Below are 27,328 nucleotides of genomic sequence, written 5' to 3'. Positions count from 1 at the left end.
TGAGTGTTTCAAAGTACGGTCATAATTAAACATTGCAAATTTTCTATATGACGAGAACACGTTTACAGCCGAGAATGGCAGTCTTCTAATATGAAGGAATAATTTCCATGGTTTTCGGTAGGTCGAAAAGACAAAAATGACAGACTTAAGTGACAGATTGAATGTTATCATTAGAACAATAATAAAAATAGCCCAACCAAATCTGGCACATTACAAAAACTCCTAGGCCTAAAGAATTGCAATTAGACACTGTGAACCAATAGTGCATTTGAAGTTGAGAACATTGTTCCATGGCGTTCAGGCATGTAACTTGTAAGCAAGTGCTATAATACTCTGCATTAGCTCTGGAACTCCTTCCGTTTCAGAGACTTCAAAAGTAGTATCAAGCATTGATCTCCTGTGACTGAAAAATAGCTGCGTATGACAAATAATTACGAAATAATGACGAACAACAAAGACATTCAAACTTGAAATGCGGCTGAAAGAGCGAAATCTTGCTTGACAGTTTCATGAGCTCGATATCAGAACTGAGAAAATTCTACAGCTAAATGAGGTCACTTTGAAATGGAGTAACGCCTCTTCAGGGAGATCCCGGAGTGTCTTCCTTCGAAAGAAGGGAAAGGGGGGAAATGCTGGGCAGTACCGTCTAGGCATCCCTGTGAGAAACAATTTAATAAAAGAAGATTGAAAAGATCAAATAGCCTTACACGTGTGATATCTAAAATGCCACCAAATACGTGTGAATGGGGGTGATGTAATTTACGAATAAAATCAAAACAGTGAAAATATACACGATCTTGTTTTCTATATTTAGAATTAAAGTGACAGCACTATGTAAATATGAAAATGAGCAGATTTACTTTCGTGTATGGAATAACAGGTAACAAATTTCCAGTTGAATTCAGGTCCTTTACTTGGAACGATAACAACCCAACTTAGGTGTAAATTATTCCCACGGTATTGGCATTTCTGATGATATATTAATTTGAGAACAAAGTCGAAGGTGAATAAGTGACAAAACTTCATAAGTATTGAAGCGCTAGTGGTGATACCTGAATTCACAAGAAAATGAACATCATTGTCGATCTACGTTATATAATTTGACTAACGAATATCCAGTCGACCGTCTATCATTAAATCTAAATCGAAGGCTCAGGTTCGAATTCTGGCAGAGACGAGACTTGTCAGTTAAAATTTGTCATGGGCAATTATTCCCATGGTTTAGTGAATTCAATACAAAGTGATATCTAATCTAATATTTCCAAAATTAAACAGGTTACTTGCGTGTAACTGACCATATATATATATATATATATAATATATATATATATTATATATATATATATATATATATATATATATATATATACGTATAATGATTGGTGTTTGGGGAGACCACAGAATCGTTAATGAAGCGGATGAGAGGAAAATTATCAAAAGGAGCAACTGGTCAATAATTACATCAGAAGGAAATGATGGGCAATGCAGGGCGAAATATTTCTGTGATGCCATCAGTAAGAGAGACGAGATCTATAAACTGGCTGGGCTGATATAGGTTCCCAGAAGCTGCAGAAGACGTGGATGTAGTACTTAAGAATGAAATCACAACTTCTAAAATGCATTCAATCATAAAGAAACTTAGGAATGAAAATACCAAGTTGGGAATCAACTCAGAGACGATTCTAGCTGGAAATGAGATGATACCAATTTTGTAAGATATTGAATAAGACCAAAGTGATAAAGTAAGGTAACTTGACTGGAATGATATAGAATGGAACTATTAATTATGCGTATTTTTAATAGGCTGGAGGAAGAAATTGATAAAATGGTTATAGATACACACGCTGGTTTAAGATAAAGACTCAGGAGCTGCCCACAGCAAATATCTGGGCAGCAGTGTATGGGATATAAAATTCACCTTCTTATGGCAAAATCTGATTATGGAACGCAACTGACAGCATTTTCATCTTCCAGTATTTAGGAACAATGATATCCAGTACAATTTCTCATTTTGGAATTTAGTGAAAGACTGAAAAAATACCAATCAAGCAACAAGCAGGTTGAATAATATAATTGTTGAATATCAAACACTGAAATTGCATACATAGGTAAGATTATGCACAGAAGATTGTCTCTGAGAATAAGGCTTTAAGAAGAAGATTAAGAGTCAAATGATAAGACAGAGATCGGAATGACACCATGAAGTAGACGAGATAAGGATAATGGCGTTGGGGCGAGCAAGTGTATACTATACATATATAGTATACACATCTATTTAGTATAAGTAAAAGGCAATTTCTTTCTGTTTATCTGCCTGTTTGTATATTCGCTACGCACGCCCAAACTATAAAAGCTATTGCTATCAAATTTTCACCATAAACTCCCCTCCCCACCAGGTAGGTTTCAGTTAAAATCCGAAATTCGAGGGCCGTTTCTAAGGGGGTCATAACCCCTCTTTTTCATACCACCTCATTTTTTACAACTTTTGGAGTTGACAGCTGGGGCTACCAAATTTCCACCTCCCCAAAAAGGTTTTAGTCAAAATCTGAAATTTGAGGTCTATTTCTAAGGGGGTCATAACTCCTCTTTGTCATACCTCTCATTTTTTTACAACTTTCAGGGCTGACATCTATGTAAAAGTGTTTCAATAGGTACAAACAGGCTCCCCGCAATATGGGGACCATAAGGCACCCTCAGTAGTAAGAAATGGGGCCCGAGGGTTTCCCACAAGGCCTATGTCCTTTCGACTTACTAACCAGACTAACCAGAGGAGAAGGTGCTTGCAGCCTACCTACTAACGACCTTGATAGCAAGGGAGGACACAGGTCCCCATTTGGGAATTAGGGCTCAAAGGATTAAAGATGAAATAGTTTAAATAAATGACTAAAAACGCATTTAACGTCAATATCGTTGTTTAACTAAAGGCTGAGTTTTATCAAGGGCCATTTAAGGGGGGAACTTGTTAGGAAAACCTTTCCCGACCAACTAGTCGCAACATGTGTGCGCCTGCCGTCGGCGCCTGACTGAGCCAGTCAGTGACTCAATAGCATTGGCTGGAGGAAAAATGTACGCCCAGGTCATTTAGAAGTGAATGTGCGTTCGATAACACGTGCATTTGATGCCCAGGCCAGTCCCTTACGACGCTCCTGATTGGCTGTTGATAAGCCAGTCACAGGGCTGGAAATTCTCAGTCTCTATCGAGAGTTCACATAGGTAGGATCAAATCTAGGGCTGTGAACTAAAAGGGCCAATGTAACAAATTTGCCGATTGTAGTTAAGACCGTCACTAAACTAGAAATTTATCTCTTTTTCAGTGTTATAATGGCCAGGTTATAAGTTAAGCAATCACCCCCCCAAAAAAAAGCTTTCGTTTGCTGTACTTACATGAATTTTAATAAAGGAAGCAATATTTTAAATGCGTTTTTCTGAAAACATGGTTTTATGGCATTGGCCCTTCTAGTTCTCAGCCCTAGAAATGTGCCACTTCTCCTGAGAGATACGTCTTTCAGGAGAGGTGGAACATACATCCTGCCTATGTGAAATCTCGAGAGACTGAGAGTTTCCAGCTCTGTGATTGGCTTATCAACAGCCAATCAGGAGCGTCGTAAGGGCGCACCTGATTGGCTGTTGATAAGTCAATCACAGGGCTGGAAACCCTCAGGAGGTCAGGTAATATATATATATATATATATATATATATATATATTATATATATATATATATATATATATACATATATTTAGATAACATACGCATATGTGATCACCCACACATTATATATGTATATATATATATGTGTGTGTGTGTGTGTGTGTGTGTATGCGCGCCTGTGCGTACACGGATGTAAACATAACACTACTGATCGTTGCTAGTTCATCATGAACAGTAGATCCAAAACCACCCTCAAAACCAGATGACATGCTTGTATATATTCCGAACCCCCGGCAGACATGAAAAGGATTGTCTACCAGATTTCCCAGACGTTAGTCAATTATTTCTCTCGATGCAACACCTCGAAACTAAATGATTAAATCAATATACAACCTTCCCGGCCTTAATAGCCTTGACGAGAATCTTGGACGACTTCTAGCATTTTTTCTAGCATTATTTTCTGCATGAAAATGCAGGAGTGGAAACGCCCGGTGACTGAACCTGTATACCAAATATTCAGAGCAACATACTTTAGAGACAGCTTCCAAACATGAAATGTGAGACAGCAATCAAGAAACTTCTCTCATTCTAAACAGTATTGGATGTTCATTAAAGAACTGATCACGCTTCATTCTACTGCACTGACCCTACATTTGGATCTTTTATAAGTTTACGGGTCAGTGCTCTGAGTAGTCATTACCTGACCTCGTTTTACCCATAGAGAAACATACTTGCATGACTGGCATTCAGGTCAGAAAGGTCATAATGACTAGTTCCAGTGCTGTCATACTGACCTCAACATTTTTTCGTTCGGTGCAGACCCACTTTTCGTTCTTTTATGTAAAGGCATTTGACCCAAGACTAAGGTAGCTGGGCTGCAAATTGGCTGCTCAAAGAAGTAAAGCCCTGTTTTTAGAACAAGAAAGAGTTTTCTGCAAGAACCCTGACCAGTTTTCAGTTGTTGTTTAATTATGTATAATTCGTATTAAAAAAAAAATAAAAAGTACTATTGCCAGCTGCGGGCCGGAAAATACCACCCGCATCTGAATGGTTGGTCTGATAACAACTTCATCACGTAAAAAATGTTGTACGTGTGCGCCGAAACCAAATACGCCACGGATATTGCACAAAGAGAAAATTATGAAATACGTAAAAAAATAAATATGTAAATAAAAAAACTCGACACATAAAAATAAGATAAGGACAAGTCAGCAGGAACCACAAAGACACAAGCCAAGTGCCTCCCTCCTGAAGGAAAGTATCGCCAGGAATCTGAAACAGATTGCCAACAAAGCATTTCCTATGAAATCAGGTACTCAACGCATATTAATAACGATAACGACCAGAGAACGTTTGAACTGGCTGAAGCAGTTATGCTAACTTCACGATCTTCATTTCTCAGATGCTAATTCTTGCGCAAATCCTCCCATCTCGAACCACCTCTCAGCAGAATTCTCATTAAAATCTCCATAACAGTTACGCTGCGACAGATGGAAACCTCTTGCATGAGAACTCAATCTATAAGGAACCTTGTCTAGAGGCGCACTGGAAAAAAGAACTTACATTACATTACATTACGGTACTGGTTTTTGAGGACTGGATTTTTTTTCCAGGGCGTGGTCGAGGAAGTGACACAGGTGACACATTTGGACTTTCATTTTCCCATCATGACCCCATTGCGTTATTGAATTGAACTGAATACAGAATTTAGGCCATAGGCCAAGCACTGGCACCTATGAGGTCATTCAGCGCGGAAACGGAAATTGACGGTAAAAGGTTCCAAATGTGCAATAGGAGCAAAACATTGCAGCACTAAGAATCAATTGTTACGAATGTGTGGAAAGTAAGATGGAAGAAAGAGAATATGAAAGGAGGTACTGTAAAATAAACGAAGGGACAATGCAAAGAATCTTAAGTAATGCCGGCAGGGCACCACACGAGGTGAACTGATGGTACTACGCTATCCCTTTCGAAGTTTCATCTTCGAAATGACTCAATGTCCAAGGCATGAGAGGAAAGAAGCAATGTCATTTGTGGTCTTGGAATATTATTCAAAAGAATCTAATTGTTTGGCAGATGGAGACCCAGGTACCTTATATCCCGAAGGATACTGGAAAATGTGGTATGCAATTTATGCTATAGTGTTTGTAAGATTTCTTTTTTACATGGACATTGTGTAATCTTCGTTGTCCGAGCTCAGTTCTATTGCATTGTCAATTTTAAAGTTCTAATTTTTATACTGCCATAGTTAATAATAATAGTAATAATAATAATAATAATAATAATAATAATAATAATAATAATAATATTATCATTATTATTGATTAATAACAATAATATTAGTACTAATAATAGCAACTCTCCCTGACCTTTCGTTTTCACGCTTTTCACACCTTACAGCATAGTACTATTTTGTGGCTTTGGGTACAGGTTCTTAATGAACTCGGGAATCATAAGGTCTATGCTTTCTGATGCTTGTTGACCTGTTATAAACACAATACCGATGGTCGGTACTGAATTCAGACAAACTGACTTCAGCATTTTTCAATTCAAGTCTAATTTGTGAGTCAATAAGGGCTATTTCGAATGATGTTAAGGTAAAATCTCATTCTCTCTCTCTCGGCATCACAAATACAGATTAAGGATAGTAATCAAAAGTCAAAACGGCTAGTGGCCTTTACATGGTTAGTTACTGTGAAGTGAGCCGAGATTTGAGCAATGCTGCGCTGGGCCATGAAATATTGATGTCTGACATACAAAGTCCTGAGAAAAAAAAAAAGTCAATTTGACATCAATGTTTCATAGAGAGAGAGAGAGAGAGAGAGAGAGAGAGAGAGAGAGAGAAATGGCTTTGATAGGTGGTATGCGTGCTGGGGAATGAGGGAAAGGTGGGGTGTGTGGAGGGGGGGGGGGGGGGTGTCCCACCGGTGATGGGAAGCAGGTAACAACCCAAATATAGGACTCACGAATGAGTCAAACCCCGGTACAAGGACATTCTAAGTAGGACAAGAAATTCTTGGCGAAAGGGACTCGGACTCACATAGGCCACGTAACGTCAGTGTGTTCATGAAAGGGAGAATAATATTGCAACTCAAAATAGTGACTATCAGTTTCAGTAGCAGTCAACTTTTTTCCATGCTATAGATGCCAGTAGCCTTGCAAGCAGACCCTTTTTACCGACTATGTATAAAAAATCAGTATTTCTATAAGTTTGCATCAAGACGACGAAGCTTTGAAATCGACGATGATAAAATCCTCCTCCGCAATAACCGCAAAAGGCGAAAAGCAGCGTTGCAGTAACACTGTTATTTCAGACCAACACAAACCCAAACTCGGTGCACAGCTGTGAATCATGGCGGGGGCAAGCCCTAGACACGACATGGACTTTTCAGTCCCACTTCTCTTCTCTAAGCCTAAACGAAGCATTGAGCAGGATAATTTGTTTAAGAGATGTCATTAAATGACATCTTTCGCAGGCTTTTAAATTTGCTGAAAAGTTACCGTTCAGAGATAACCAACAAGCAAAGTGTCGACATATTTCTCAGGGCACGTATCATAGGCCTAAAGGCCTCTATAATAAATTGTTTAGATATTAATAAGTGGCAACCCCTGATCCCCTAATCTGGAGAGATATGCGGAAATGAATGTGACCGAAGGTATCAGATTCCCTCATCTATAGGATTAGAAGACAAGCTGCTTTCAAGATAGCGATACACAATAGGCCTTAAGTAATAGAGATTAAATCACATCACATCCTCCTTTTCCCTTCGATAACAGGTGCGTCATTCTTCAACAGTTGCCAACTACACTGTGGAATAATACTCACTTCAGCAACATCAAGGTAAAATGCAAAAGACTTCTCGGAAACATGAATGACTGCTGTTTCCTTTAAAAGATCATTCATGTAAATCCAACGCAATTTTGTTTATATTAGAATGTGTCGTCCTGCACAAATGTCGGCTGAATACCTATTTGTAAAAAATAAAGAAATAAAAAAATAAATAAAAAATAAAAAACCAGGGGAAGCGATCATAGAAAATCAACACACTGGCATTTGCGATGACTTATCACCATCTGGAAACCGTTATCGTTGCAACAGCTATCAACTGGCTCAGTCGATTTGAAGAAAAAAATACTCCCAATTAACAAAATCTAATAATTACAAAAGCCATTAAACATGGTGGTAATTTAACATTGATATAGGCTTCATCCTCCTTCCAAGATCATTAATAATGCCTCCGAATATTTTAAACCAAAAATGCAATTGGGTTTTGATCTTTTGTTGTCACCCGCTGCGACTTGAGCAATCTTTCGAGGAACACAAAAGTTCACCAACAAAATTTCTCAATGGATCAAGATTTAGTCAAGTACCTTTCTTCTTTCCACAGGTACAAGAAAGGCGAGGTATGACAGTGTCATTTACTGTAAATAAATGTGATCATTATGTCCGATAGATGCAAATACAATTGACTTCTTCATATTTGTTGTTTTGGTCGTTATTCACAAAAATATGACGTCCATACTTAAGTTTTTGCTTGCCCTGTAAATGCTTAAATACGTTTCCCTTAAAAAATTAGGAAAGATAAACATCGTACTTAGTGCACAATATCGACTGAGAAGTTGAATGTCTGTTGCGCTGTAATATAAAAGTTTCAGATTTTGAGATTTGAACTATGTTCAAGTTGAATGGCTGGAGCCTTCGACTTTCTTTTCCGAAAAGGAGTGCCCCGCTGCTCTCAACCTGTGGCTCCGCTAGGACTCTCCCTCCGGCAGGCAGCTCACTTTCACAGGTACGGAGAATCTCTCCAACGGCCACTCATTTTTATTGAACAAGCTGCGTACGAAGCGAAGGAAGCGCCGGTTGGTCCTTGGGTACAGAACCGGCGGTTCCAGCATTGTTCAAAGCAAGGTCTAAAGAGATACTCAAGACCTGGGTTCAAATGATAACGGCTGGGAAAGACACTGCGAATATCTTCGTTATTACTTCTGGCTGAGGCTCGAGCAGTTATGTTTCCATCTGTGCAGTGTAGCCTGTCATAAAGAGGCAGTGGGGACATGCATAGGTCATTTCTTTTCTGTCTGAACAAATTTTAACCTTATTTCTATAGTTATATCGTCATTTGAAAACAAAACAATCCAGGCAAGAATTGGAGTAGTCAATGCTTTAAGTTCCATAGTCTACAGAACTGTAGGCATGTGTCTTTTACATTGTATATTCTACGGTAGGTACTAGTCTCCATCAATCAGAATCGAGCCAAAGAAGAGCAATCTCTTTTAAAAAGAATATTTAACGGAATACATACATGCTCTTATTTTACAACAGGTATGGTCAGACACCTTGATGCAGAGTAACTGCCCTTTCTCCAAAGTGTGCCGAGGTGATTTATGTAAATTAAATTGAGTTTTAGGCTTTCGGAGAGCCAGATTTTCTTTTAAAAAAATCATTCATTCTCGTTCTGATTTGTTTTTAAAACAGAATTACTTTAATCTACAAAGCAAAATATCTATCATGCATAAATGACTTCTTTGAAGAATCCTTGAGAAAAATTCATACGATTTTCCTCTTTTTACCTCGGGTAAATACTAGCAGACAACATATTCCGAAGTTCACGACCTAAAGTAATCAGCTGGATAAATTCCAAGAGTTTTCCTCCTGCAAACGCCACTGTCACGTGCACAAACAAAACAAGTGATCATGCTTCAACTGGCTTGCAATGCAATGACACGCACGAGCAAGTTTTGAGCGTAAACTCAAATACTACATGAACAGGTGTATAATATCTCAGCAAAACCATAAATTATTATCCAAGAGCTATAATTAAAAAACAAAACCTGATTATCGCTATAAATGGACGATTACGCACCAAGATTAGTTTTACTTACGTTTAAGAGTAAACATAAAAATATAAACTTATTATATACAGTACTCTAAAGAAGCTTTGGATATCTGTGTTCAAAAATACTCAAGGATAATTTAACACAGGCACACACATCCACTCATAATATATATATATATATATATATATATATATATATATATATATATATATATATATATATATATATATATTTAATATATATATAAATGAGTGGATGTACTGTGTGATATATGTGTGCCTGTGTTAAATTATCCTCAAGGACTTCAGTTTTAAGCATTTTCATCCCTCCCTGAACACTATAAACACAGATATCCTAAAGCTACTGGAGAGTAATGTATATAATGGTATATTTGTATATATATTATATATATATAATATATATATATATATGTATATATATATATATATATGTATGTATATATTTATCGCGCACACATACATAATTATATATATATGTATATATATATACATATATACATATGTGTATTGTAATATATTTATACGCACACACATACTAATTATATATATATATATATTATGTATGTGTGTGCGTATAAATATATACATACACATATGTATACATGTGTATATATTATATATATATATATATATATATATATATATATATATATATATATAGGTCTTACCACACCACCGTGATTTCATATATATGCAGTAAGCTTCAATTGTCCTTTAATATCTATTGCGCTCTACATCGGAATCAATATATTTCCATATTTAACCGAAGGGGAATTTTTTTAGTTGATAAGAAATTCGTTGGCTCATGGCCGCGATCAACGGAACCAAGATAAATCAGGACGCACAGTGAAGCGCTTTAAACCTCTCGTGATAACCCTGTGGTTTAAAGCGCTTCTCTTTACGTCCTGATTTCTTGGTTCCGTGGTTCGCGCCCATGAGCCGACGAATTTCTTATCAACTAAAAATTCCCTTTCAGTTAACATATATGAAAATATGAAAATATAGTAATTCCGAGGTAAAGCGCATTAGATATTAAAGGACATTTGTAGTTTGATTCGTATATATATATATATATATATTATATATATATATATATATATAATATATTAAGCCATGGACATAACTTATAACGAATTCATCATGTCTTGGAAACAACCTGCACTCAAAAGGAATCTTTTCCAATGGCGCATTTGGCCCAACAAGGACTTATCAAATTCCATTGGGTGTTAAACTTATTCCCATGATATGTTCATTTCGTTAAAAAGTGATACTTTGTGGGAAAATATTTGTAAGTACAAATGAGTTACGTCTTTGTAAGATATATATATTATATATATATATATATATATTATATATATATATTATGTATATATTATATATAATACACACACACACATTTCATCTATCTGTCTATCTATCTATCTATACTATATATATATATATATATATATATATATATATACATATATATATATATATATATGTAAAGATAGATATCAAAGTTCAAGAGAAGATGCAATGCAATGTTCCCTAATACAGTTCAACTTATACGTTAATATTTTGCTTGCAATTCTACTTATTTATTAATCTGTTGATGTATTTGTTTCTCTAATAAATGATATCTTCTTTCTGTATTTCCCATTGTCTTCTGCTGCTTCTTTAGAATGAACACCAGACTCTTTGGAAGACCCGATTTTCAGGGGCCGTGGCCGAGAGTTTCATACAGCATTATACGCTGTACAGAAATCTCGGTTCTTCGGCCCATTTTTTATACTTGTTTTGTTCTAATCATTCACTAGCCATTTCATACCTCGTTAAAGCATCTCTTGCAAGGAATTTTATCTATACATTCACAAAAGTTTTCGACGCAAGATAATCCATCAAAATATGATAGGTATACCGTTCGCCGGGGGAAACATGAACTGACTAAAGTATTAAAAAGCAATGAGCAAATTCTCCGCCGAGAGGAATGTTTTTCCTTTGGGAAGGCCTCCTCTCGCACCTCACATGGAGGACGTCCTACATTACTGAAGGAGTGACAGTCTGGAGACATCGACGTCTTTATAAATATTCTCTCATGGCAGAAACCTCGGAGGATGCGGCGCGCCTTCAAGATTCGGCCAAGGTGAACCGGTATCTAGCAGTCACGTGACGTATTTCGGGGAGGAGAGAGGCAGGGAAGGAAGGACTGGCCTCCCAGGACCCCACCGTAACCCTCCCTCTCCTCTCAGAGCTGTACTACCCAAGGGAACCCCTGTACCTACCCGAGATAGGTATGTCCCCTTTTACCCCGAGAAGATTCACCCATTCCACGGTTATAGCATTGCCAATGACCCAACGGCCAATTGAACTCGACCACCTTACCAACTCCATATTACAGCGAATGACCAAATCGGTCGGCAGTTTCCTCGTATAGTGTACTACACGAAAACCAAAACGACTATCTTGGAATCTGTAGTCATGATAGTCAGTAGGTCCGACAGGTTTAGCATCCGTTCCTGTCCTGCTACAAGGAACTGTAGCATTATTTTGTAATATCAAAAGGTGTTTCTCAATAATCGACACCTAACGTTTACCTAACACTATTATTACATGCAAAACCATATTCAAAACGTCACGCCGTGTTACATAGGTGACCCTTCAAAGTATAGCAACAGTTGGAAGGGGAAAACCGATCAAAATCCGATGTAAAAAATCCTATTAGACTGTATTCACGAGGTCTTGTTTGAAAAGAAGCTTCAAATGAAAAGGGTTAAAGAACGAGTGACTTGAATCTCATTAAAAAAAGAACGAAAGTGAGAAAGAAAGAAAAAACTAATCGGGGATTGTAGTAACCGGCCATATCAGTTTGTACTTGTATCCGTGACTCTTGGACGAGAGGCTAACAGCTGGCCAGACGTTGCCTGCATCGACTCCAATTTTAAGGTGTGGTGGTGGTCGGTGGTGTAATGGAGAAACCACCACCAGGGTGAGAGGGAGGAAGCCACGTGGGTGGACGTCTTCCTCTACACATTGTTTCTTGCCTTTTCTTGAAAGACATGGACGCCTTTCTTTATAAGACGTCGGAAACTATAAGTACGGGACCCTGACCAGTAAATATAAACCAATCATTCAGCCAGAGTTTGATTGATAACATTTCTCAAAAACGAATAAATTGGGAACTACATTTACCGTGAAAACTTAAAATTTGTAGTTTAAAAATGATGTTAGATAAGTGAGTCAAAAGCATGTAATGTAAGAGACCATTACATTACTACTTAAGAACTGTATAAACATAAACAGTGCGTAAACAAATACACGGGATATATCCCCAGTCAATATATAGAATGGGAACCTCGCCATGTCTGCGGTAAAACATTGGCGTGTCGTCCTGTTTAGAGGTTCCTGAAATGATAGGGAGAAAAAAAAAGAAAGAAAAAAAAGGCTGAAAAGGCCTGGGGGACTCGCTGACGGCGAGGGTGATCTACCGACCCACCTACAGTCAGTCCTAAAGTCCTACAGCAGCAGCCGCAGTGTAGAAAGAAGCTTCCGCTCACACACGTCTGGCCAAGTTTTATTTCCAGAAGTGGCCGTTTCCCTTCTCTCTCTCTCTTTCTCTCTCTCCTGAACCTTCATTCTACTCCCTGTCTCTCTCCCCTTCCCTTCCCTTCCGGTTTCAACTTCTGGAGTAAAACCCTGAAAAACTGCACAAGTTTCCCTGCGACGTCTCATTTCATCAGCACTGATGTCAATTTAATGCCGCTAGAAAAAAAGAAGACGAAAAGGGTGAGTTGAACACCAAGGCAAGGCGAAGGAATGGGACTCCTATTGATCGTGATACAAGCACAGCAAACGTTTTGCATCATCAAGTTAAGGAATTTAATAATTATGACTTAGCTCTTATCAATCTTGATATCGGCAGTTTTATAGAGAAACAATAACAACGCTCGCTTTGAAAGCAGATAATATTCCCCTAAATAATATATACCGCGTGGAAAAAAAGAGTTCCAGACAAACCTTGAGTACGTAGATGATTGATCTGTGACTCAGCGTATTGTCATTTCCTGCAGTTCAAGCTGAACTTCAAGCGCTATGTTTTCGTAAATGAGAGAGAGACGCAGGCCCCATCAGCAAACTATCGATATATCCGAATTGTTTGTTTGTATGGCGTTTTTACGTTGCATGGAACCAGTGGTTATTCAGCAACGGGACCAACGCCTTTACGTGACTTCCGAACCACGTCGAGAGTGAACTTCTATCACCAGAAATACACATCTCTCACACCTCAATGGAATGCCCGAGAATCGAACTCGCGGCCACCGAGGTAGTAGGCCAACACCACACCGATCACGCTACTGAGGTGCTATATTTCCGAAAGGCTGATGGAGGTCATAAAACTCACAGACCCCAAGCCAGAAGTTTCTTAATTGTCTCATTTCCGCTGCGAAATTTCTATTTATACAGTTCTAGTGAGATATATAAATACAGGAGTATTTACATCAGAGTCGATAACAACATGTCTCTTGATGGCTGGGTGGTTAAAGGCACTGTATATCGTTGTTTATAAACCAGACCACGGTTCGAATCCTTGCCGCAGCAGAAGCACTTATCAGTTAGAATTCCCTCAGGGTTATGTTATTCACAAGGTATACTGAATTCGATAGCCATCGTTATTTTTGGCTTAATAAAAATTCATGAGTGCTTAAATGACTAACAGACACACACACACACAATACATATGTGTTTGTGAGTATATATAATCGTCGTAAGAACAATGCAAGTGAAATTAACCTGATTTTAAAAAACTGTGATTGAATATTCTAATCACGAAAATTTACAATTATTAGAGTTGGTGATAGTATCACACCTCAAAAAAGAATTGTTGAGCTAGACAGAATAAAATCACTCATACATAATAATAGAGCCACTTTTTCCCCTGTCACACGCAGGCCATAGCCAGACCTCCTAAGGCGCCCCAAAACATAGCCTTGAGCCGCCTTTGTAATATCATTTAATTAATAATGGTTATATGGACAGAAACATCTTCAACTTCACAAGCTGTTACACAGGTGAATCCATTTCAATGTGAAGAAATCAACCAGCAAAAACCATTATGGACATTCGACTGGCATCTTGAGCATCGCAAAAACACGTGTTGAGGTGAAAGTTAGGGTTGGGTTCATCACATAAAAGTACTAATTAACCTCAACACAATGATGGCACAAAAGTAATACTTTGTCAAAGCACAAAAACATCACCATTACGACACATCGGGAGGAGACCAAGAACTTCAAAACATACATCTTGTTCATTATCACAATGTCATTCGTGATCATTATTCAAATACCCAGATTTTCATGAGAACTTTTCCAATCCTTCCCGACAGCAACTTCCTGATCAGATTATCATAACCAGGAGAGATCAACTGTTCGATATACTGAAATTACTCCAAGAGCAGAAGTATCATTAGACATTGCTGGTCGATGTATATATATTTTTACCATTTCCAATCTGCTGCACCTTCTTCGAGCACCTGCAGCAGCAGCAGTCAGAGTAGTCAACATCACTCCAAGAACAATTCCCAGGCCAGCAGGGAGGAGAATATTTTCATGATTACTCAACACTATTACAAATCGATCCAACTACATTACTGATTCTTAAGCATCGATTTCACCCATAATTTGTGTATACTTTTTGCACTGAACACTGAGTCAACGCTCACTGATGAATTTTGGAAACATGTTCTTGTTATACAGTTACTTTAGTAAATTTACCATTCCAGATTTAATAGAATAGAACTGAATACAAAATTTATGCCAAAGGCCAAGCGCTGGGACCTTAGGCCATTCAGCGCTGAAACATAAATTGATGTGTAACAGACGGTCAACCTCAAGCCAGTTGCACTATGAATCAACTGTTGGGCGGCTTGGCTTGTATGGTGTTTTTACGTTGCATAGAACCAGTGGTCATTCAGCAACGGGACCAACGGCTTGACGTGACTTCCGAACCACGTCGAGAGCGAACTTCTATCGCCAGAAATACACATCTCTAACCCCTCAGTGGAATGCCCGAGAATCGAACTCACGGCCACCGAGGTGGCAGCTAAGACCATACCAATCACGCCACTGAGGCGAGGGTGAAAAGTAAGATGGAAGAAAGAATATGGAGGGGATACAGTAAAATGAATGAAAGGGGTTTCAGCTAGGGGCTAAGTAATGATTGCAGGGGACCGCATGAGATGCACTGCCAGAACTAACACGCCCCGCCCCCCACAAGGAATGATCAGACGATAATAGCAATCTAATCAAATCTCCAAAATGAAATAATCGAGTCCTACACCTCTCCCCCTCTGACATCGCCTATTCTTGGGGACATCATGTTGCCTCTTCAGATGACCTTTTGTCCAGATAAACCACAGGTAGGTTTATTCAAGACCTTAGATGTTTCAAATTTTCAAATGTACTGATAATGACTATATTCTAATCTGAACAAGTACTAAGACATTTCTAAAAAAAAAATAAAAAATAAATAAATAAATAAACAGCATTAAGTTAATATTTCTCTACAGATAATCTACCTTTATATCTATAGACGGAATGATTTCGCTTTTATGGTTTTTAGATGATATTAATGAGTGTCACACCGTACACATACTACTGACACAAATTGCCAAGTCATGCAGTTTGTCTCTTTGAAGCATGCGTGCTAATTGCATTTAGTGCAATATAAAATTTTCTTTTTCACTTTGTCATTCGTGCCTGCCATCTACTAGATTCTGATAGTCTTTTCGTTAATCGTCGGAGGCACGCATTCTTCTAATTTGACCCAACAACATATTGAATAAGGCAACATGACAGCTCCCATAAGCTCATGATATTTCGGCATCAGCAGTTATTAATTTCAAAGTGAAACCAAAGTTAAGTATATCTTAGTCTTACCAGACTAATGAGTTGATTAACAGCTCTCCTAGGGCTGGCCCGAAGGATTCGATTTTTTTTATGTGCCCAGGAACCTATTGTTTTCTTGGCAACCAGATCTATAGCTTATTGCGGGATTTGAACCACATTATATCGAGAAATCAATTTCTCATCACACACATATATATATGTGTGTGTGTGTGTGTCATTGTGATAACCACAATGTCCTCTTACCTTTTCGAACTCTTCACGCCCTGTGGCTACCCTTGTAACTACAAACACTGAGATCCTGATGCAAGAATATAACGAAATTCCGAATCCACTTCTGGAGGATCAGGTCGGTGACGTGACCTCGATCTGATCTGCATTTCATTCTCAGGCTTTATAGCGACAGCGTAACGAAATTGCCTGAAGAATTCGAAAAGTTAAGAGGGCACTGTGGTTATCGCAACTATATACACACACATATATATGTATATATCACCATTTATATTGAAGTATGTAATATATATATATATATATATACATACATATATATATATATGAAGTATGTAATATATATATATATATATATATATATATATATATAATATCTATATATTTATATATACATATACGTATATGTATGAAGGCAAAAGCCACGAAGGAAAGTCGAAAGGCCTCGCAGTGCTCCTTCGTTTCACTTTCCTTCGTGGCTTTTGTCTTTATTTATATATTCATCACGTTACAAATTTTCTTGATTCAGTTATACATACATATATATGTATATAATACATATCTATATATGTACATATATACGTTTTATATACACATATATCTATATATATAAAACCTAAGTGCATGCAAGCGTGCTTACGTTGACATATATATACACATGCATGCATTACATCATGGGTCAAAAGTTCCATCAAACTGTTACCTACATCGAAAGAGCACTGATGCCTGAGCGCCTACGCCTCTCTCTCTCTCTCTCTCCTCAAGTTACTGATGGAAAGTATTTCTATCTGCATGATGCAGTTTTCTTAAGTCATTCCATTTCCTCCGAGATTTTTGCAAATGATTTCACAACTTCTACCGGGAGCACTTCCAAGCAATGCAACTATTGTCAAGAAATACTCAACTTTATTATTATTGTGTTTACTGGAAAAGATTTGATCTAGATCGTCACTAAGTCAGCTAAACAAGTCTTTCTCCATTTAAAAGTTGCTTCTTTTTCCACGCTGCTTTTTCAGCTCTCTCTCGAGGTCACCACTATGTGAAACAAACGAAACACGAAGTGCGAAACCCAGAGAAATATGCAGCGCTAATCATCCGAAACAAGAGCAAATGCTGAAGAGATCGGGTCACCGAGTTCGTGCTTACACTCGACACTTTTCCTTCTGCATGAATGCATGTATGCATGCATGCACGCCCACACAAACACAAACACGAACACACATGAATCAATATGGTGAGGGAGGCATCCTCTCCTAAATGCCAGGCAACTCTCTCCAACCCAAGGCCAGAGGAATGGAAGCAGTTTTAGTATCTATCAGTGAAGCCGTATTTATCCACACGCGACTTTCACTGGATGTCTGTCTGTCTCCAGAGAAATTGTCTGTCTGTCTTTTTGGGTAAACGGCCATTTTGATTCCAGTTTTTCTGCTTTTCGAGATACAGCCAGGGAATATTTGGCAAAAGCATCCGTTGACAAGAATGTTCGACATAATATACCAGTGATTAAGGCATGGCTTTCTATAAAATAAAGACACAAGATGGGTTACAAGATTAAGCGACGTAGAGAATTTGTTAATAATTGAGTTGGCTCATTAAAATTTTGCATTTCAATAAGATATATATATATATATATATATATATATATATATAATATATATATATATATGTATGTATAATATATATATATATATATATATATATATGTATATACATAATATATATATATATATATATATATATATATATATATATATATATATATATATATATCCTTAACTCCACGGTAGAAAGGCGAGTGAAAAACTGGGGACTTGGAACAAGCACTTTCGCAGTTATTCTACATTTTCAAGTTCTCACTAAATATAATACAAGTTGACAGACCTTTATATACAAAACAGAAAGCATGTCGGTCTTACAGTTATGTTAATCACGCCGCCCAGATTAACAAACTGTAACCACGCCCCCCTTTCTGGTTTTGTATATAAAGGTCTGTCAACTTGTATTATATTTAGTGAGAACTTGAAAATGTAGAATAAACTACAAAAGTACTTGTTCCAAGTCTCCAGTTTTTCACTCACCTTTCTACTGTGGATTTAAGGATATTCCCATGCACGTGTTCCTTCGTGCTACATTGGATATATATATATATATTATATATATATATAATATATATATATTATATACATTATCTATCTATCTATCATCTATCTATATTATATATATATATATATATATATATATATATATATATATATATATACACACGTGTGAAATTAGCCAATAACAGGGATAATGATAACATGCAGTCACATACATAAAGATTTATGTATACACATATATATACTATATATACGTATATATACACACCTGTGTCTCTGTTTGCAATATAAACAAACGAAGGCCTGAATAAAAGGGCCGGAGAGGAAATAAAAAGTTTCGACATATTACATTTGTGAATGTTATTTTGACCTCGATGTAATGAGGTTGCATTTCCTTATCATATATCTCGTCAAACATACAGCTATCCAATCTCTGACTGATTTTTTGTTGTTGTACTATTAGAGTATGACGTGACAATCTCCGAGTTTCCACGTAAACAAAACATATGTTCATTTTTCACACGAAAAGACAGTGCCCAGCTTCACCTTTTGGAGGCCAGAAACAGCCTGTGGAGGCTCCACAACCTCAAGGAACTGCACTTCTAAAGCCAAAGGCGGGCGATGACAACATACCGTAACTATTTTGTTTACCACCTCCCTTGAAATACATAGAATGACGCCATCGCCCATGTTAACACGTAGGCTACCAGCAATACGCCGAATAAAAAAGCGGATATACGAAATGGCACTTGGAAGATTTCAGTCCTCAAGCACAGCCAGACATGTTTCGCTCAGACACAATAATGATAACATATTTCCTGCGACCTTGGGTGGAGGTAAAAGGAACTCGCTCTCTCTCTCTCTCTCTCTCTCTCTCTCTCTCTCGCTCACTCGGGTCACAAAAGAAACACACTCTCTCGGGTCACAAATTGATTGCATCTTAAAATGGACATCATCGGAAGGTTCATTAAACAACAGGTAATACTTGGCAGACAATGAAGCAGAAGTCTCAACACGCCACGTGAAAGGTCTGCTGTGCTTTCTCCATCGACATCATTATTCCCGCAAGCACGACCTCTGGTAAGTGACAGTAAATGCAAGCACAACATCAACACGTTCTTTTGACATTTACTATGCTCATGCATAACTTTTCGGCTGATCACTCATAATATCAGATGTACTCGTTGTTAAACACAAAAACAAACTGAGGTCAGTTTACTGGTCAAATTAGCAAGTATTTTCCAGTCATATTTTTTAATAATCACGCCAACTGCATTTACTATGACGAACACTTATAATTACTCTCTCTCTCTCTCTCTCTCTCTCTCTCTCATCATATAGTATATATATATACATATATATATATATATATTAGATATATGATATAATATATATTATATATATTAATAAATAATAAATAATAGATCTATATATATAGATAATCTAAATATATATAATATATATATAGATAATCCAATAATAATTAACTTTATAATATAAATAATTTATATTATATATCCTAATATTTATAATATATTAATATATTAAATTATTAATTATATATATAAAATCATGCAAGTACAATTATTGATAAAAATATAGAACATATTAACCGTGTCCTGACAATCTACAGAGTAAAATAACAATTGCAAAAGCAGAATTTGTATTAAAACCTTAGCTCTAATTCTGGTAAAACCACCGATAAGTGAAAACATCGATCCATACCTCGCGAATAACGACTCTATAGGAGAAAATGAATAACAACCCAGAGGAAATGAGCGACATTTCCTGCCGGTTTCCATGTGACTGACCCATAAAAGCACCTGGGATCGTTCAGCAGACTTTTACGGGCCCAACCTATTACAGCCCCTTTTGGGGATGCCCCTTCCTAGGCTACACACAGTATGGATGATACGCGAGCTAGAGGAACGACTACACTTTCTTACAGTCGCAGGGACCAGTAGGAATGTGGTTTGGTGAAAACAAACGTCAACAATCCCATAAAAGCGCTGTTGATTGCCTCAACGTCTAATTGCTTGAACGAGCCTCCAAAGTAGACTTTTTTTTTTTTTCCTCTCTCTTTTTGTGATATGAGTCTAAGCCTTTGTAACCTTGAGAGCTCCCTTTCACCAGCGCCGGTCAGTGAACTGTGACAGAGAGAGAGAGAGAGAGAGAGAGAGAGAGAGAGAGAGAGAGAGAGAGCTAAAAGTCGTGGGCATCAAAATCAGTCGCTGTCCACATTTTCATCCCACGAATCCCAGCCCGTATCATGGAGGCATTTGCACCAAATCGCATCCTCGCTCAGAGAGGTCGGAACCAACACATCACCGAAAATAAACATGCTGTCAGAGAGATCCAAGTGAAAATAACTAGGTTGATGATAAACCGCAGTGCAATGTTTTGCCATCAGTATACGTTACAAATAAATAAATAAATAAATAAAAATAAAAAAGCATATGCCAATATTATGAACGTCAATAACATTGCGTTACCAAAGAATCTAGCTGCAGACTTAAAAGAAAAAAATACACACACACTTACACACAGGCTTTGCAATAGCTAAGCCACTGAAGGTATGTCTCTTACACCCACGCATACAAATATCCAGTTCACACACACACGCATATATATAAATATAAAGTACCTGAAATCCATATTATCAGCTTATTCCGAAGTTGGGGTCGCTGTTTTTCAAGCGCCGTTCCCATGCAGGGCTAAACCTAAGAATTTTTTAGTGGGTGGCAACTGGATTTTTTTTACTGAGTCATCGCATGTAAGATCTCATACGTGTATACTGTACACTTATTTTAGCTTTATGTATAATTTATCAATAATTGTTCACATATAATGAAAATTCTATTTTATAGAAATGTTTTATGTCATATTTTAGGTAATTATTTATTTTAGTTACCGCAATAAATAAGTTTTACAAATTCTGTCATTTCCAAGTAGTGTTTTAGTTTGATTTAAATCACCTACAGACGTTTTGGGCGAAATTACTTTAGTGGGTGCATGGGCAATTTACCTTTGCAGGTGGGCAGTCTCCCACCCAGTTAACAAGTCACGTTTAGGGCTGTCTCTCTTACATCCATCCCCCAGCCACCTTTTCCATGATAAAACCTATAACAAGGGTGGGGAGGAAAGGTGGAAAAACACTTCCCGGTGGCGCCCGGGAAAGTATTGTACTGCAAATTTGCTTTGTAAGGCTCCAGCAACCTTACCCCTGCACGTGGATGTTGCTTCAGGCATTCCAGCAATCAATAAAGACATCAGAAGATTTCTAAATTCCATAAGCTGCTGCACAAAGCCTGAATACCAATATTTGCTTTACGCAACTCCAACCTTTCTTGTTCACCTCTAAACATTTTATCAATCTATTTCTCTAGCCTACTGAAGATGAGCATTTTCATCACAATCGACGCAGGTGCAATTCCTCAGCAGATGCCTCATTCCCCTACGTTTCCTTTATTTGTTACCACGTTGCTCACTGTTGACCTCATTCCATATTCGGCTAGAGTCTTGTTCATGGGTGATGTGCCATTTCGGTATCATCTAGAATCTTCACCGTAGCCCTATAACAATCTGGTGCTTTTCATACTCCTGTTTTTATTGCTGATTCCACGTCAGAAATAGAAAATGTCTTCACCAGAAAATTCGGGTCTTCTCCAGCTCAAGATAATGAATTCAGTTGATCCCCCTCATCCTTCTTCATGACCTCATCATAACTTCTGATATTATCATTAACCCAACTCTTCTTTTAACAGGTACTTTTCTCTTTCTTTGCACTTTTGGATATTTCATTAATAATTCTGTTGATTACCCTACCAACAACACCACTCCCTTGAGCAGAATCAGCTGTCTGTCTGTCGGCAGTTTTTCCAGATTTTCTCTGCTGCTTCTCCTCTTATGCTTCGCTGAACTTCACTTTCTAAACTTGAGTACTTGACACGTTCTATTTTGCGTTCTTCATCTCTCTGAAGATTTTCTATGCGTCTATAATCAACACAGCCTATTTCTCCTCACAGGGGGTGGCTCCCAAGAAAATAAGAGCCAATGATCACTGCCACATTTACACTTAAAAACTGCTGAATCATGGGTGAACCCCAAATATAGAAAATTTCCACAATACAATCACCAGCAACTTGTTGAACACCCCCTACACACACTGCACCATTCACCTCTGTCTTGCCCACACTCTTTCACCTCATTTATCGCAGTGTTTCGCTGAGAAACCCACGACGATAGTCTCAGTCGCAGACATTTTTAAACGTCCAAGACACTGGTTAAAAAAAGATAAGTATATCTTAGCTTAACCAGAGTCTGAGCTGATCAACAGTTCTCCTAGGCCTGGCCCGAAGGATGAGATATCTTTACGTGGCTAGGAACCAACTGGTTACCTAGCAACGGGACCTACAGCTTATTGTGGAATCCGAACCACATTATATAGAGTAATTAATTTCTAATCACCAGAAAGAAATTCCTCTGATTCCACGTTTGCGGAGCGGGGAATTGAGCTCAAGACTACCGAATCGGTAGGCAAGCACGAAAACCACTCGTCCAACGAGGAACTTCCAAGACACTGGTGTGACGATTATAACTATGGAAAATGTTTGTATAGTAAATAAAGTCTCTAGACACAAACTGACAAAAACACCAGAAAGTTCAATAATTTCTCAGTTTACCAAAATGAAATGTAGGTACATAGAAACCGAACATACAGTTAGCATGTAATGCTCTAAGAGAAAATTAATTTTTTGATATCTGAACAATACCCAAGTTTAAAATAACTTTCACGTTAAGGAAAAAGGCTGGAAACTAATCACAAAAAATCTTTAAATAAAAACAGGTACTACTTTAAGAATAAAAAGCATTTCAGTAAATAAAAAAAATAAAAAACTTGTTTAAATCATATTCCGTTATCTTACAGCAATTCAATTTGATTTACGCTATTAATGACAAATCAGCCACATCCAAATCACTGTTATGAGAGAGAGAGAGAGAGAGAGAGAGAGAGAACAATAGCTGGAAAGCTTCAGCTACGAAGGCTGACATTACTGTTGTATGCCAGAATGCCGTGAGAGTATAATACTATGTCATGATCAAGACTTCACGTCATCACTGGTGCCACAGAAGAAAATCCCCGAGGGAGTGGAGAGCATCAATGAAAATTCTTGAGCAGGGATCCGTTAAATGCACAATGAGAAATGTCACAAACCTTCCTTGCTCATTCCAAAGCGAATGCAAACAAGAAATGTCGAAACTCGAAGGCACCAGCGACTGCCCAAAGCACCTACTGAAGAAAGACTTTTCCTTTTCAAAATCTGCATCGCCTTCATATGAAAATCACGAATGGCACTTGATTGCCATAAATTTAAAAGATTGAGAAATGAGACCCTGTTCCGCCATGAGTCGGTGGAAAATACTGGGCAGCTCCCACTTCAGGAGAACCACCTTTCTAGTTCAAAGGGTTACGGCCTACGTTGACCCTTCCGAATAAAAGAAGATAGGCTGACGACACTGCTGCTTGCATTCCTCTGGTTCCTGCCTTTCTATTTCCCTTTCTCCAAGCCTTCGCCACAATGTGCGAGATACTTAACCCCCCCCCCCCCACCTCTCTCTCTCTCTCTCCCCACAGGCTTATCAAATAATTCTAAAAAACAACTCGATAAAACCAGAGTTTCATCATGGCTAGACATCAAACAACAAATGAGGAAATTGAGATTCGCATCGTACAACATGCACCAAAGAAACTTTTGTTCATCTGATGTAGAATTTTATGCCTCCTTGATAAAGAGAGAGAGAGAGAGAGAGAGAGAGAGAGAGAGAGAGAGAGAGAGAGAGAGAGAGAGAGGCCTGGTGTGGTAAAAATTCACGAATGTTAGTCGTGCGTGTGTGCAAGAGATGTCCGCTTGGTCAAAATTTATAAATTTTCGCGTGTGTCAGAGGTGCCCGCCCGATAAAAATTCATGAAATAAATGGGCTTCATGAAATGCTTGTGGCATCTTTGTTAAAGCTTTTGAAACGCGATAAATGTGCTGACTGGAAGAACTGACAGTTTCCAGAGACTTTCACAGGGCGGGGCAGCCGCCTGCCAGTAACTGGAGTCAATGATCCATCTGACGGATTTCCATATTACTCAACTGATACTATACTGCGCACTAAAATGGAAATCACTCGTACCTTCTAGTTTCACAAAATATAACAAGAAACACAAGTAAAATATGCACCGAAGTTTCTTCGGCGCAATCGAGTTTTCTGTACACTGTATAATGCTGTAAAAAGCTCTCAGCCGCTGCCCATGAAACTTTCATCCACGGTTCGGTGGGGGCCCTGTGTTGTTGGCACCTACGGCAGTGACAGACACACGATCGTGGCTAACTTTAACCTCAAATAAAGTAAAAACTACTGAGGCTAGAGGGCTGCAATTTGGTATGTTTGAAGATTGGATGATGGATGATCAACGTACCAATTTGCAGCCGCTAACTTCAGCAGTTTTTAAGATCTGAGGGCGGACACAGAAAGAAAAAAACTAAAAATGATCAATAGCTCTGATCCGCATAACAGAGCATTTCAGCTATGACAGAATTCCAAATCAATTGGGAGATACGTTGAACTGATCAGCAGGACCCAGTCACCAAAGAGATGCAATTCATGTCCAGACAATTTCTGGGTCAGTTCCGATAGATTACCGGTCATCATTAAAGTTGGTCAAGGCAATAAAGCCTAAAAGCGCGATGTTCTGCGCGGCTCCGGGAATGGGTGGGGCTTCTGGACGGAAAAGGTATGCTAGACAAACTGTAAGTCATGGTAGGAAAGTGAAAATGACTCTTACATCTCAGCTGAAATGTACAGAAAATAAATAAATAAATAAATAAATAAATATATAAATAAATAAATAAAGATCGTGCCTGAAAGCACATGGACAATAATGAATTACACAGTATCTAGCTCTCTGTATAAAATGTAACTGAATGTGCCTAGTCCTTTGTACACTGTAACTTGAATCCTTGTGGTTCAAATCTGTTAAAAAAAAAAAAAAAAAAAAATCCCACGGAAATTCCTCTAACTGGCCATTGCAAACGATAAACCGTTCAGTAAGCAAATCAGGCCTCTAATTGACAGTTAGACTTAAGCAAAAAACCGCAATGTAGTTTTGACTTTATATTTTTATAGTTCTAATCTCCCACAAGAGGAGATATATATATATATATATATATATATATATATATATATATATATATATATATATATATATATATATTTACCAAAAGGTGATAAATACAACAGATTTTCGTTCTGAAATGTGCTTGTTATAGAAACGGCGACGGGAATGAAAACACTTAAATCATCGGCATACTGTGGCCCTTTGGATTTACCAGGTAAATCCAAAGGACTACAGTTTGCCGAAAAATTGTTTTTCAACTACTGAATAAAAGTTGAAAATCCAAAATCACTGCTGGCTGAGTGTGACCCCTCTAAAATTTAATTTGATGTTGATGTTTATATCGAAAAAAAAACCTGCTAAACTTATTCCTTCTTTGTATAGGCCTACTCTTCCTGCGACTAAGAGAGTGATTGCTGCTTAATGGGAATATGTATGTACATTATAAACAAGAAGTTGACCATAAACGTATTAATAGCGCGGTTAACAAATCTATCTAAGTACAAATAGTTAAAATCCAAGGTCTGGTGGCATACAGCCGTGTAGCATCAACATACATTTATCCCCATAACCATTTTCATAATCAATAGCGTTAAATATTAATCCCACAAATATATTGCTAAAACAAACACAAAGCAAAATTCTATATCCTGTTTCAGTAGCAGCTATTCACGTTTAACTAGATAATATCGTAGTCTTGAATTGTCTGTTATGAATTAACTGACCAAATACCTATATGGGGGTTAGCTCACCTTATACATGGTCGTGTTCTACGTAAATTTTATAAAAATTTCATAAATGATTCATAAGAAATAGCAGTACATGTTGGAACTATGCATCACAACAGTTCCTCGAAACACGATGGACCATGCCCAGTCATCAAAGATCAATGACAAGCTTCATTTGCACTTACCGACGATCTACGGCGTTGGGATGAAAACAAACAGGTCCAATTCACCGAACAACGTTACCACACGACAGCTAACGCTACACTGCCTTGCGCCTCGCGGGTTTCTCTCAGACTCGGAGTCGGACCTTTTCGCTGGCTGCTCTCTCTCTCTCTCTCTCTCTCTCTCTCTCTCTCTCTCTCTCTGTGTGTGTGTGTAAGTTCTCCCCCTCCCTGTTCACCTTCGTCTCCTCTACCCAACCCTCACTTTAGGGTTTGTGTAATCCACCTCCTTTTCTCACGAATCTTCTGTCATTTACATTTTATTTCCTTAATCCTGGATGGGCAGTCATTTCTTTTTTTTTTTCTCTTTGTAAATCTTCAATATTAAAAAATCTTCTAAAATGTATAAAACGGCACTAACAACCAAATAAATTTACGAACATTATAACTTACTCATTCGTATTTTCTGATTGCTTTATAAAACGTTAAGTAAGTTCCTCCTCCGGGATATAAAATGACATCATTTGGAATGAGCTTCGCTACTTTAGGCTACTCGT

General features: G+C 37.8%; 1 protein-coding gene across 2 annotated transcripts in view; it reads right to left on the bottom strand.

Moving 5' to 3' along the window:
- The window catches only part of LOC135217861 (1-phosphatidylinositol 4,5-bisphosphate phosphodiesterase delta-4-like), a 329,361-nt gene extending 302,408 nt beyond the window's left edge, over positions 1-26,953 (bottom strand). Inside the window, exon 1 of one of the 2 annotated variants that reach the window (XM_064253878.1) lies at positions 26,796-26,953. The gene's annotated coding sequence lies outside the window, so the exon portion shown is untranslated. The remainder of the gene's footprint in view (positions 1-26,795) is intronic. The other variant, XM_064253877.1, reaches the window with a different exon arrangement.
- Between the last annotated feature and the right edge of the window lie 375 nt (positions 26,954-27,328).

Source organism: Macrobrachium nipponense, chromosome 9 (genome assembly GCF_015104395.2).
Source record: "Macrobrachium nipponense isolate FS-2020 chromosome 9, ASM1510439v2, whole genome shotgun sequence".
In the NCBI taxonomy this organism is placed as follows: Eukaryota; Metazoa; Arthropoda; class Malacostraca; order Decapoda; family Palaemonidae; genus Macrobrachium; species Macrobrachium nipponense.
Note: the sequence above shows the minus strand (reverse complement) of the source record. Positions and strands in the feature narration are given on the sequence as shown.